Source organism: Monomorium pharaonis, chromosome 10 (assembly GCF_013373865.1).
Source record: "Monomorium pharaonis isolate MP-MQ-018 chromosome 10, ASM1337386v2, whole genome shotgun sequence".
In the NCBI taxonomy this organism is placed as follows: domain Eukaryota; kingdom Metazoa; phylum Arthropoda; class Insecta; order Hymenoptera; family Formicidae; genus Monomorium; species Monomorium pharaonis.
In genome coordinates, this window is record NC_050476.1 from 16697566 (window position 1) to 16712349 (window position 14784).

The following is a 14784-nucleotide window of genomic DNA, read 5'->3' on the forward strand; positions in this document are numbered from 1 at the left end:
TGTTTAACAAACAATAGATTTACAATTTGTTTAAACAATTATTGTTAAAACAATTAATTTTGCAAAAAGAAAAAACACGGGTAATTTCTTTTTCGCTTATGCTATGAATCCTGTAGTTAGTTTGGCGTTATCGCGACTGTGTTAGGCATGGGCCTTAATGGATTAAATATATTGCTATCAAGTTGAAAAGATTTTGGAAGGCGCGATCTAATCGTTGTGCGTTTTCAAAATTTTCGCAGTGTTATCTTGTAGTAGAATATCTTACGAGAATTTAAAAAAAAAATTCATCAAATTTGGTGAAGAATTGGCTCGTGACTGGATTTTTGTCCATAAAAATGCCTTATTTTCCCATTGTGCGGCGTCGGGTGCGGACCCCGATTCCCCTTCTAAGGCTCACAGGTCACGGACCCGAAAATCTTGCGTCAGCATCCCCGCTCCGCGAGACCCCTCGATCCGCGTGACGTCATACCCCCGTGCGCCGATAAGTTCCCCCCGCACATCCGCTCGCCCTTGGAGCTCCGCGTTAGATCTCTCTTAGTATTAACTACTTCCGTTTATTACATTTTCAATATGAAATATCCTGCAAATTGTACATGTACGTTGGAATTTTTGCAAATTTTTTTTTAATATGCATCTAGACTGCGATTCAAAATCTCAACAAAAGCATCAACAAAGTACAAAGTACTGACGTTATTTAACAAATTAAGAAATATGTCAAATAAAGAATAGAAGGTATAACACTAATTCGGAATAGGAATCTTACGGATAATGTGTGAACAGTTTTATATGTATATATATAAAAAGTGATTTCGGTATTAAACTGCACAATAATATTACATTAATTATTATTTATTGCAATTTGCAAGGGTAAATTTAAAAGGGGGGGATGAGAGGGTTTAATTCCCTTTTAGTGTAGATTTATAATATTGTCAGGAAAGGCGTTGGGAATGAGCGTGTTACGCCCATAGAACTTATACTAATGGAAGGGGAAAAGAACCCGTCCAAGAAGTGAGACTACTAGTTCCGTCTCATTTCATGTCAAGTCATGTTCTATCTATCCTTGTCGCACAGATGTTGACACAGTTTCGGCATACGGATGATATACGCTATACGCTATTCCCCTTCCATTAGTATAAGGTCTATGGTTACGCCACGAGGACGATTAAAGACCGATGCCGCGCACTATAGGAAACTGCGTAGTAGACGACCGGAACTTTTACCGTAATACGTAGGCCGGTATTCATAGTCTAATCTTATTCAAGACCCATCTTAAGCACGATCTTGAGACGTCAATGCTGTTATTTCATTGGTTAAGTAAGTCTCAAGTCGGCTCGAAGCTAGACTTAAGACAATTCTTGAACTTAAAATCGGTCTATGAATTCCGTCCTTAGATTGATAGAAATTCAGGCGGAAAGATAAACAGATTCACTAAACTCTAAACTTTGCCGCATTGACATTTGAACGCATTTAAAACAACATAAAACGACATTTAAGAAGTCGCAAGAAACAGCCACAAGCGCGCGCGTGACGAACCGCAAGGTTCTTATCTTTGCTGTAAAACACATACACACATACGCACAAGCGCGCGCGCGTGATGTGCACAATCCGACCGGTATCTTCCACATGGTGCGCATTTGATAACGCTAATGCCGGCGGTAAACGTCATTAAAAAAAAATGTAAGGTTGACTTTGTAACATGGTCAAAAGGGTGTAGAAAAATTGTTGAAAAAACGTTTTAAGCAATTTCAGCAATTTCAAGAATGATAAACACGTGGAATACAAATGTTTTATTTCATGAACGTTAGTGTTTATTACTGGGGAGTAATCGTACTATAAAACTTTGCTTTAGCGATGTGATTGGATCTTTCTTCACAACAGTACCTTGAACTAAATGGAAACCGTAAAATATGCGATTTTTTTACATAAACTATGAACGCGATTTGTTATTAGAAAAAGTAAATCTGTGAAAAAATTGATAACTGCATTCAAAAGTGCAAACTTTCAGCTTTCCAACGCTTTTTTGCTGAGCGCTATACGTTGATTTGTTCACGAATAACAAGCGATGAAAGTCCAAATGACCATTTTTTCTTAAAATCTCAATAACTCGGTCAAAAAAAATCGTACAGCAATGAACAACCACTCAAATTAAAGGGAAAAGTTTTCGCTCTAAAATGCAACTAACAAAAATACTCTACGATTTTTTTGACGCGAAATGCAGCGCAGCAAATTTGCATAAAGGATTTTTATTTTCATGGGTCAAGCTTTATCACTGTGCCACGTTGGTAAAAAAAAGATAACTAAAATTGCCAAAAAGCATTTGAAAAAAGAAATTTCAAGCTTTAAAATGCTTTTCGGATTTTGTTTCTACGATGATTTTTTGCTGAGTTGCAGCAGTTTGAAAATAGCCTAAATTTTTGGTATACAAAAAGTGTTTCCTATTTTTTTTTGCGTAGTAATTTAAGATTACCTTTTTTTGCAATTTTATATACATATTACTATTTTTGCTTGTTATAAAATGTTGTTATAACAAAGTTAAGAAAAAGAATAATATTAAATATATGTAATTCTTTAAATTTTAATGTATATCAAATGTATATATAATCAATAAATAATGTATAATCAAAAAGAAGATGTTTTTTTGAAAACCAGTAATGTTCATGAAATATTATAGTCTTAAATGAATTTAAAGACGCATATTCTTTTACAAAATATTAAATAAAGTTTAATAATTGGAAAAGAAAACGTTTTTTGGTAAACTAGTGATGTTCAGGAAATATTATAGTCAAAAATAAATTTTACCTTTAAAAAAAGTTTATATAAAGTTCAATAATTAGAGTTGTATAATTAGAATAGTTAGATATTCGGTAGGAAGCAAAAAATATGATAAAAATATCAAATGTCAGTATCCTTTTCTAAAAAAGATATGTTATTTATTTATCGAATGTATCGAAGTCATCTCGAAAGTCTCGAAGAATTGTTGCCTTTAATCCGCGATGCTGATTGGTTTTTTCGCTGATCATTAAGCCGCATGCTTTGTAGTGTTTGACAGTTGTGTTTGACAGTTGTGTTTTCAAGTCAAAATTGGTTATATCAAAAGTGTATAAGTAATAAGGTAAGTAATAAAGAGATATATTAAGTAATAATATAATAGGGAATAACAATAATATCTTTAAAATTTTATAATCTTTTAGAAAAAAAGAAGAAGGAAAGCAAATAGATTGATAGAAGAAAGAGAGAGATTCGACTTTTGTAAAAAGAAAAAGCAGAAAAGGAAACAGAAGGAGAAACAGCGACTTTTATAGAAAGAAGGAGCGGAGAGAGAGAGAGAGAGAGAGAGAGAGAGAGAGAGAGAGAGAGTGTGTGTGTGTGTGTGTGTGTGTGTGTGTGTGTGTGTAAAAAAAAAAATCAGTACTAAATCAGTACTAAATTTATAAATCATTACATAAAAGCACTCTCTCTCTCTCTCTCTCTCTCTCTCTCTCTCTCTCTATATATATATATATATATATATATATTTAATTATAACATATTTTTACTTTTAACTGTCTGCAAAGTTTTTCGTGTCTTTATAAAATTTTCAACACCGTTGAATATATAATTTTACATTAAAATTTTCGACCCCGTCGAATGTATAATTTTATCATGTTTTTACTTTTGACTCTGTAATTTTTTTTATGTTTATTAAAAACAATGTTACATAAATTAAAAACGTTAAAAACAACGTTAAATAAATTACATTTAATTTGTTACAATTAATATTAAACACATTGAATTTTGATAGTTGTCAAATTTCTATAGATGGTTATCTATCTATATAATCATCGTTGCAATTTATTTTTAAAAAGTAAAAAACAAAAAGTCAAATAGCGCGCGCAAAGCGCGCGTCTGTGGTGTCTAGTAGTATAAAAAAAGCCATACCTGCCTATTGTATCAGGCATTAATGGACTAATTATTTACAAACCTAATTCCAAAACAAAGCTTCAGAAAAAGTTTAGCCATGGAAAATAACAAAGTGACGAAAAAATATAAATATTTACATTACAATATTTGCAGATTCTAAATTAAAACGGAAAACAAACTAGACCAATAATGTCAAACTTTAATCTTGGGAATGTAAAACACCAAATACGAAAAAATTAAGTGATGTACTAAATACATGAAAACATATTTGAAAATTCAAGATTTTTTTAATTTTTCTAAAATAAATTATTTTTGTAAAAAAAAAAAACTTAATTTCAAATTATAAATCTTTTAATATTTTAAAGAAAGAACATAATACTTTTAATATTTAAAGATGTGACTCTATCACGGATGGCAGTTATAAATTAGAAATTCATATTATAAATTACTCGGAAGATGAGAACAGAGACATGGAAAAAAAGTGTAATAAAAACAAAGTTATAGGTATAAAGGCATACATATCAAATTAACGCATTTAAAAGTATGTATAATGAAACTTAATTTAATTAAAAAAAGAAGTAATTCTTTAATTTATACAAAAAGGAGTGAAATCCCACATCAAAAAACCTAAAAAATATACGCCAAGTACATAAACGCGTGCTTTCCAAAATAAATTTGAGATCAATACAGTTAGCCAAGTATATTGAAAAAAAAGACTTAAAGAAATTTAATAAACATCTACACTGGCGCAAAGAAAAACGAAACAAAATTTTTGACCAATTTTTAGGCAATCTTCAAAGTGATGCAACTTTGTCAAAATCCATCCAAATTACATATACTTTTTTTTAAATTAAAGAGCAAAGACTCTACTTTGAGAATCAATACACGAAAGTTTGATTTGTTAAGTGCGAACCTTTTGTATCGCATGAAAACCAAACATGTGTTTTTTAATTGAAAAAAGTAAAAGTTTGTTATCATTTTGCACAAGTTTCTCGTTAAAATCTTGCTAATATTAATTCAGATTTTTAAAATTCATTCTTTTCTAAGCAATTTAAAAACAACATGTTGATACGATGTTTTTTGTTGATTGCACACGAGTTTGAAATTTGCACTGCATTTTAGGGTATTTTAGCAAATAAATACGGTATTTTTTGAATATTATGAATTTTGAGTATCAATATAATATTGCACTTTGATTTTATTCGTGTTGAACTCAATCATACCACTGTCATCAAAGTCCAATCGGATTATAGTGAAGCAAAATCATAACGTTTTAACGAGCCGGGCACAGCAAGCTTTTGCTTCATTATAATCCCGTTGGTTGATTTTAATCATTTAATCATTTAATCATCAAGCTCGTTTAAGCAATTTTTAAATAGATGTTTTTTAAACTTTTTTAAGTCTTTTTTTAAATATACTTGGCTAACTGTATTGATCTCAAATTTATTTTGGAAAGCACGCGTTTATGTACTTGGCGTATTTTTTTTATCTTTTTAAGATTTTTTGATGGAATCTCAAATATTTTTTAAATATTTTATAAATATGGTGTGCTGTCTGGCAATAAACAAAATCGCATTAGTTATTTAAAAAGTAATGCGACGTCTCTTCAAAATTATTATCAATCACAGACGTCTTTAGATGTTTATTAGACGTCAAGAAATGACTTGCAGCTAAAAATAATTTTTTATTAATAATTTATTGTTATTGTATAAAGACTTATTGTAAGGTTTTAAACAAACACAATAACACCAAATCACGTTACATCTAAATCAGATATTTCAAAACTTTCTTTTAGATGTAGATGGCTCCGACGTCTAATAGACGTTTATCCGATCTTTTATTTCTCCTTAGGTAGCGAGGATTCGAGTGGGGAAACAAGACGCAATTGCTAAGGGCCATATATAGAGGCGTCGGTTCTGGACACACATCAGTCATTCGGCAGATCTCATACAGCACAGATACAACGGCCCCAGCAGCTGATTATTGCCCGTCATAGATTTCAATTAATAGTCTTGACCTGAGAAAATACCGCCTGCCGAGAGGAGAGCCACAGGTATTCAAAGCCACTGTAAAGTGATTTCAGTTGAGTTCGCATCTCCTTTTGTATCGGACTTACAAGGAAACCTCGCGAACCTGAAATTTCTGATTTTAATGAAACTTGGCATAAATGTAGAGGGGGTAAATACATAAATCTTTTTTCAAAAAAAAAAAATTGTTGGGTGGTTTTAACCCTTTAAACCGTTTATAAACATCAACAAAAAATTTCTAATTTCATGTATTTACCCCCTCTACATTTATGCCAAGTGTCATTAAAATCAGAATTTTCGGGTTCCCTTGTAAAATCCGATGCAGACAATTGCACTGCAAACCCAAGTGTGTAATTTTTACACACTTAAGTGTGTAAACTCATGTAGTCACTTTTTACGCGTTTGTATATGTGTAATTTTTTTACACGGTTTATTTGTGTAAAATTATACAGATTTCTATGTAATTTTACACGCTTTAATGCGTATTTTTACACATTTATACATTAAATCATATATTTAAATGTTTATATAAAAAATCTCACTACGCTACGCTAAAATTTTTTGTGTGACCACTATATAAAAAAAAGATTCCCAATTTAATACAAACCACAGTTACACATCTAGCATCGCTTAATTTCTGCGATCAGAAAAACGGTCATCCATCCAATCGTAAACTATCGCCAACGTTGCTTGACTTTCAAGATTCTACGAGAACTGACCCTTTGTGATGATCTATAAACACTTGATGTTTATAGATACGTATATTAATACATATGGATTAAATTTTATATTTAATTATGAGATATTAATTTTTTGCCACAATCAAGTAAAAAAATGTTTTTATATATATTTTACTGTACTAAATTAGAAAGTTTATCCTGATTTTTTTGAAAAAAAAAATCTAGTTAAAATTATGTATAACAAATAATAATTAAAAAAAAAATTTTTTTATCACTAAATTTACACTTGACGTTTGCATTCGGTTTACAATGTCAAGCATGGTACCTTTTTCATAATCTTTTTTTTCCGTGCACGGAGAAAATTTTATATAAAAAATTACTATGCTTAGTAGTATATAACGGACCATCAAAGAATTAGAAAAGATTTTTTTAATGTTTTTATGTTTAAGTATGTGTTCATTAATATTGTTCATTAATCAGAAACATGTTGAATTTTATGAATAAAATACCTCTTTTCCAAATATAATAAACGTATATACATATATAATAATTTTATACATTTACACACTTAATTACACACTTGGTTTGGCTAGTTACATGTAAAACTCATGTGTAACAAGATTTAAATGTGTAAAGTTATATTTTGTGTGTATTCCCGTACAGCACAGAAACTTTCAGCAACAGTGCTGCAACATTACAATATTACGAGTTGCAATGTAATATTGCAGAGACGCTTTAGAAACATGCAATATCAATATTACGCCGGAACATTCCAGTAATGTTGCAGAAATATTATAAAATTCCAAAAATATACATATTAAAAAATATGCATCAAGTGTTCCAATATACGTGCAAATTCGTGTAAGAAGACATTTGTGACATTTTTTAATAGTTTTGTGAAATTTACATATTTGGATTTGTGTGCAATATTTATACCAAAGATTATAATCTTTTTGAGATTTATAATAGAATAATAAATTAAACAATTTTTCAAGAAAAAGAATAAAATTATCATATATGATAATTTTATTCTTTTTCCTGAAAAATTGTTTAATTTACTATTCTATTATAAATCTCAAAAAGTGCAATTAATCGGCTATAAATATTAATGCTAAAAATTTCATATGTATTCATTAATATTATTGCTTTTGACAATAACTAAAATAATGATACTTAATAAAAATAATGCTATTTAGATAATAGAATATTATGTAAGTTTTTATTCTTATATAAAATGTAATAATAATTTTCTAATTTTTTACTATGCTTCTAATATATTTTAAATTTTAATAGGTAAACTTTGAGAATGTATAAAAATATTTAAGAGAAATTAAAAAAAATTTATTGCAATTGTGTAAATTCACAATTTTTTATCCGAATTTTGGATGGAAAGATTATAAAGTTACACAAATTGCAACAAATTTCTTTTTATCTCTCTTGTCTTTATATATTCTCAAAGTTTATCTATTAATTTTAAAGCGTTATGCATATTTATAACGCGTTTTAATGCATCAAATACATTGCACCGTAACATTGCAGTAGTCTTACATTGTAATATTTCTCAGGGCGGACATTTCAGCGTTGTCGCAAGCTTGCAGTAACATTGCACACGGAAAAAAAAACTCTCAAATTGATATTTATATATTCAAATTAACGCGATCATTGTTTCATATATAAGCAATAATATATAGTCTTCGAAGAATGGTAGCATAATCTTAAATTTTAATTATACTATAGTTTTATTTTGATATTATAATACTCATATAAAGAATACAATATACTTAGTTTGATTATAATAATATATTCTTTTGATTTTGTCATAAATTTTAAAGAAGATTCGAGTATTTTTACTTGTATTTTTTCTATACCAAGTATATGTTAAACTTTTTTTCAATAATATGAGTTTATTCATACGACAAACAATTTAGATTATGTACAATATATTTTAATGTTGGTACAATAATTAATATTATACGTTTTAGAATATTGATTTCTCAAACAAATTTTCTATTTTTTATAGCAATACATATTTGTCTTCATACAAATGTGAGGTACTCTTGTTTTTACAATTTAGTATTGTTATATATTATATTAAATCTCATGTTATTTTATTAATAGTAATATCAAGAAATGTTATTCTTAAGTAGAGGTTTTTATATACTTGTTATAAAATTATAATTACTTTAAAATAAAATTAAGTATTCTTTAATTAGAGAGGAATACGAATAATTTAAACACATATTTATGAAAGTTTAATTTATAGTAATATTATATTTAAAATAATTTTACAGAACTATACATATAATATATATACATACATACATACACATAAATATAATATTATAAACATACGATACGATTATACATGAATATACATAGATGATAATATCACAGACATAAACTTACATACGAGTGTACATAGATAATTTCAATTAAAATAAATAATTCTTATTTAAAAAATATAAACTTTTATTCTTTGGTATACGTAAAATAAAATTACAATCCTCAATTATGTATTATAATAAACAGAAAAAAACTAAACTCTGTAGAAAGGATTTGAAAACTTATTTATTTAACTAAAATAAATTTTGGGAGAAACATTTAACTAAGATAATTTTATATTTTTAATAAAAAATATTATTTTGCAATGTCATAAACATATTTTTTACCATCTAGTATATGAATTTGTAGTGGGAAATAAATTTCTATTTCAGACAAAGAAAAAAAGATGTGATTATTTGAGGCTTCAACAACATAGGCTTTATAGTGTGAACTGTATTCAGTAGTTTTTAATTCTTGACATAAGAAAATACATTCTGAATAATTTTCTGAATGATGAAAAGTTTTCATAATTTCAAAAAATACAGGATTTCAAAAAATACAGGAACATTATCTGTAATGTCGAAAAATATTATATTACATTTATTGAATTTTATACCATTTTTTTTTTAAACCAAGATATTTTGTAATAATTAGTTAAGTTACAAAGTAAATCAGGTATTAAACGTTTTGGACGAATATTCAATATTTTATCAATTTCTATTTTGTCTAATAATCCTACTTTTGACATACATCTGTATAGGAAATTTAATTGATTTTTCTTTGCTAACGTTAATGGTAAATTTTTTCTACTGCTCACATTAGTTGCATTTTTCTTGAATTCTTTGTGTTTAGCTTTGAAACGCATACAGGATAAATGTATAAGTGGTCCGATCTTTGATATTATATTTGGATAATGTAATAAAAAATGATGTTTAGGTTTAAGATGTGAAGTAAACAGAGTAAGATACATTTTATGGTATTCAGATATTAAATATTTTAAATATTGTAACATACTACTTGATATTTGTGTTGAAGTAACAATATCATTTATTTCCTTAAGAATCAATTCCCAAATCTTATCATTTTTTGGAATTAAGTCACCAATAATTAAATTAAAATTTCTTACTAAACACAACATCTCTGACGCCGAAAAAATAATACTACCATTTGCCAAATGTTCTTTAGTTACTAAAGGCGGTTTATTTTTTTCAAAATTATCGTAAGAAAAATATTTAATTCGAGAATTTAGTACCTCTAATAAAAAATATTTATTTTGTATAAACTGTTTTATAATTAAAGCTATGTCATAACGATAAATTCCTTCAAATAAGTCACGCATGATGTCGCAACTCATATTAGCATAAATATGAAAATTGTTAAGATCATTCCACATACATTTGTTTTTTATTCCAAATTTTTTATTTTGAGCATGTTCATCATAATCTGTTAATCGTCTGATAGATTCAGTTTTTAAACAAATTTGTTTTTTAATATCTTCTTTGTTTTCAATACAGAATCGGCAGCAATAATTTGCCGAAAAACTTTCGTGATAACCGAGAATGGAATGAATGCCTAAATTATCACCAACAATAAGCACTACTGCAAAAAATATATTTAACGTTATATCGTTTATTACAATAGATAATCCTTCAGTTTCCAAACTTTTTAGTTCTGTAAGTAAAATGTTAAAAATCGATGTATTTCCAAATTCTATACGATCTTGACTATGAAATAATGCAAGAAAAATATTTTGTATTTGATTGGCATATTTTGGAGGCAATAAAGCTATTGTGAAATATATTGCACCTAATTTGTATATGCCTGCATGACTTCCAAGCGGATTGCACGTTTCAAAATCGTCATAATATAATATTAAAGGTATCACTATTTTATTAGAATATTTTTGTAGAATCTTTTTCCATAAACTACCTTGAAGTATACTAGTCAAGGGATCACATGGTAAAATTTTATTCTGATATTGAATAATTTCATCAAATACGTTAGATGTTTCTAAAAAATTTCGTAAAGTTTTTCCCACATAAATAGCTGTCCGACCTTTTAATATTAAAGAAACTTTATTGTTTTTTTCTACATTCGTCGGTATTGGTTCCAACAATATAAGTAACGGATTGAACGAAATTTTTATGATTTAAAAAAACATTTAAATCGTTTATAGTCTGTTTCATATTTTTCAAAAGATGTTATTAACATTTGCATCATAGCTTTTATTTTAGACTTTATGTTTGTAGTAGATATATCTGTATATTTCATAGCATAATCAATACATTCTAATAAAATAGTAATAGAACCTAAGGATAAAAATTTTATGAAATTTTGTATCACTTCTTGAACTACGAGACGATTTAACATCATATTAGAATTAAGAGCAATAATTTCTAGAACAGATTTATCCAAAAATCAACAAATTCATCGAATTTAGACTGTATGTCAAAAGGAGTGTCTTGCTGTTTGTTAAAAGTCGTTTTCTGCTGTATATCGAAAGATAGTTTCCCGCTGTATGTTAAAAGCACCCATATAACATCGGATATTCTATGTATATGCATTTTTTTTCCATAATGTGAAAAAAATATCTTGTATGTTAAACGTATATACATCTCACATACATGATTCGAATATACATTATGGTATATAAAGTGTATATCCATTAATGTATTTAATATGTATATACAGCGCACAATGTTAAATGTATATACATCGCACATACATGATTCGAATATACATTATAGTATATAAAGTGTATATCCATTAATGTATTTGATATGTATATACAGCGCACAATGTTAAATGTATACACATCTCACATACATAATTCGAATATGCATTATAGTATATAAAGTGTATATCCATTAATGTATTTGATATGTATATACAGCGCACAATGTTAAATGTATATACATTTCACATACATGATTCGAATATACATTATAGTATATAAAGTGTATATCCATTAATGTATTTGATATGTATGTACAGCGCACAATGTTAAATGTATATACATCTTACATACATGATTCGAATATACATTATGATATATAAAGTGCATATCCATTAATGTATTTGATATGTATATACAGCGCACAATGTTAAATGTATATACATCTTACATACATGATTCGAATATACATTATGATATATAAAGTGCATATCCATTAATGTATTTGATATGTATATACAGCGTACAATGTTAAATGTATATACATCTTACATACATGATTCGAATATACATTATAGTATATAAAGCGTATATCCATTAATGTATTTGATATGTATATACAGCGCACAATGTTAAATGTATATACATCTCACATACATGATTCGAATATACATTATGGTATATAAAGTGTATATCTATTAATGTATTTGATATGTATATACAGCGTACCTTGTAACATTCCTTGTAACATTTCATATGCAATGGATGTACGATGTAATACAGAACCATAGTATATACAACACACATAAATGTATATACATAATATATACATTGTATATCAAATTGTTTTGTGGGGTATGTTTAGATACACATCCGGTTTTATTTGCACATACATTTCACATTCAATGTATATACATTACATTAAGAAAGTATATACCTGGATTATGTAATATACATAAATGTATGTACAATGTATGTACTGAGTATATTTTTATGTATATACATAATATATACATATTACATATAAAAATGTATATACAAAATATACATACATACAATATACATATTATATACATATGTATATACTATGGATCTTTTATGTACATTAACCCGGTTTCATTTGCACATACTTTTCACATCCAATGTATATAAATATAACATGAAGAAAGTATATACCTGGAATATGTAATATACATAAATGTATGTACAATGTATGTACTGAGTATATTTTAATGTTTTGTGGGCAGTTTTTTCTTGTACATTTTTTGTTTCATCATCAGTATTATCGTTAGAAGAATAAGTCGGAGTTATTAATTTTTCAATATTGTTCATTATGGACAAATTATCGAATTCTTCAGCACTTGTTGATTTTATTAAATCCTTACTTTTAATATGCTTTTTGTAGACAAATCTTCTGTGAAAAGATCTTTTACAATTTGTCATTAGGCACACATAATTATATTGTACATTATGAACATATTCTAAATGAAAAATAAATTTATCCAAAATAATAAATTTTTTCCCACAAAAATAACAGTTCATTTTTATTGTATTTAATTATATATAATTACCTTTCGCAATTCTTTAATATGTCTTGTATATAAGGAATCGATTTATTAAATCGCGTCTGAATTTCATATACTGATCGTTGAATAAGCAAGTATAAATGTTTCGCTTGTACAGGGTAACATTCATGAGAAGTGTGGAACAATTTAAATAGAGTGTCAAATGCTTTTATAACACTTTGAAATTGATACTTTACGGTTGAATTTATAATAATATAAATTGTTCTTATTTCTTCCACAAATGGTCCTTCGACAAGTATATAAAGTTGAATTGTGTGTAATTGCTTTCTATTAAGTAATTTTTCTCTCTGCTGTTTAATTATGCGTTCCACATCACCTGGTAACTAAAAAATTAATTTAATAAATTAATAAATACAATATACTAAAATATAATTTAGATAAATTAAATTGCTTATTTAAAAAATTGAATGCTGATTTTATTAATTTAATTTTGGATGGCATCATCAGGTCAGGTTTGGTCAAGGTTACTTGAATGTTTTAAATAAAACCTTATTTTTTATAACATTTTTGTAATTGATATTAAAATGTTTTTAAACGTTTTTAAAATTATAATGGCTACTTTTTATTAAAAAAGATTTTAAAAAGAATTTTCTGAAATATTTTTCAAAGCTATTATGACATAAATTTAAATAGCTAAAAAAATTCTTAATTTTATTACGAAAGAAACTTTATTAGTGTTTTGGAAAATCAGTTTAAAAAACAAGTCATTCTATTTAAAAATTTCAAAAATTTTTTCCAATTTTTTCTGATCTTTCTGTGACATCACCCAATGTCAAACACATAAAATGAATAAATTAATTCTTTTAAACTTTAAACCATATAACTTATCTGAAATATTTTTTCATATTCATTTTTGATATGTAAGAATAAAGTTTTGTAAGAAATCAAGATAAATAAATAATTTTGTAGATATTTAATACAAACATTTAGCTACGAAAAAAGTATTTTACCTTGCAATGTACAATAATTGCTTCAATACTCTCTATTGTAGAAAATTTCCAATGTTTGCGACCAGAGTCAGTTTGAATAAAAACTCTTCCCTTCGGTGGAATTAGATTAGCCAACAAATGAATATCATTGATAAAATGACTATCTAAAAATTAAAAAAATTGGTAAATGTTTGTTAATGTACTTCAACAAATAGAGCTAGAATAATAAAATAGTAATACCAGATTAGACCATTAAAATTATTTAATAAAGATACAATTAATCTTTAGAAGGTCGGGATGGCTTTATAAGCCAGCAAACAACTCGAAAATATACAAATTTATATAAATTTAACATAAAAAATTTAAAATTTTTATGGAAAATTTCCGGCCCTAAAAAAGTTACGTTCTTTTTTTATTACTTATAAAAAGCTTACCTTCACAGAAATAGATGTATTGTCTCTTTTATTTATTAAATCTTGAATAATCTTTTCGGTTTTTTCAGTTTTTTCGGTTTTTGTTACATGCACAATTTTTTCTATAAACCATTTTCAATTATTATATAACTTTAAATTTCTATTAGAAAATAGTAAATTAAAGTCAATATTAATCTGAAAAAAGTAACATTATTTATGCATTAATAAATTATGCGTAAAGTAATATTATAAA

The 14784-nt window shown here is 26.9% G+C and overlaps 1 protein-coding gene and 1 long non-coding RNA gene across 4 annotated transcripts in view; one reads left to right on the forward strand and one right to left on the reverse strand.

Annotated features, from left to right (window-relative positions):
- Window positions 1-14784, forward strand: part of LOC118647631 — a 377709-nt gene that overhangs the window by 333866 nt on the left and 29059 nt on the right. For 2 of the 3 annotated variants that reach the window (XM_036292889.1, XM_036292887.1), the window contains exon 2: window positions 5752-5953. The gene's annotated coding sequence lies outside the window, so the exon portion shown is untranslated. Of the gene's footprint in view, window positions 1-5696; window positions 5954-14784 lie in introns of those variants that run through there. The other variant, XM_036292888.1, reaches the window with a different exon arrangement.
- LOC118647645 lies at window positions 13476-14696 on the reverse strand. The gene is made up of 3 exons (XR_004964813.1): window positions 14553-14696; window positions 14140-14282; window positions 13476-13512 (listed from the first exon to the last, which is right to left on the reverse strand). It is a non-coding gene; the product is annotated as an uncharacterized LOC118647645 (long non-coding RNA).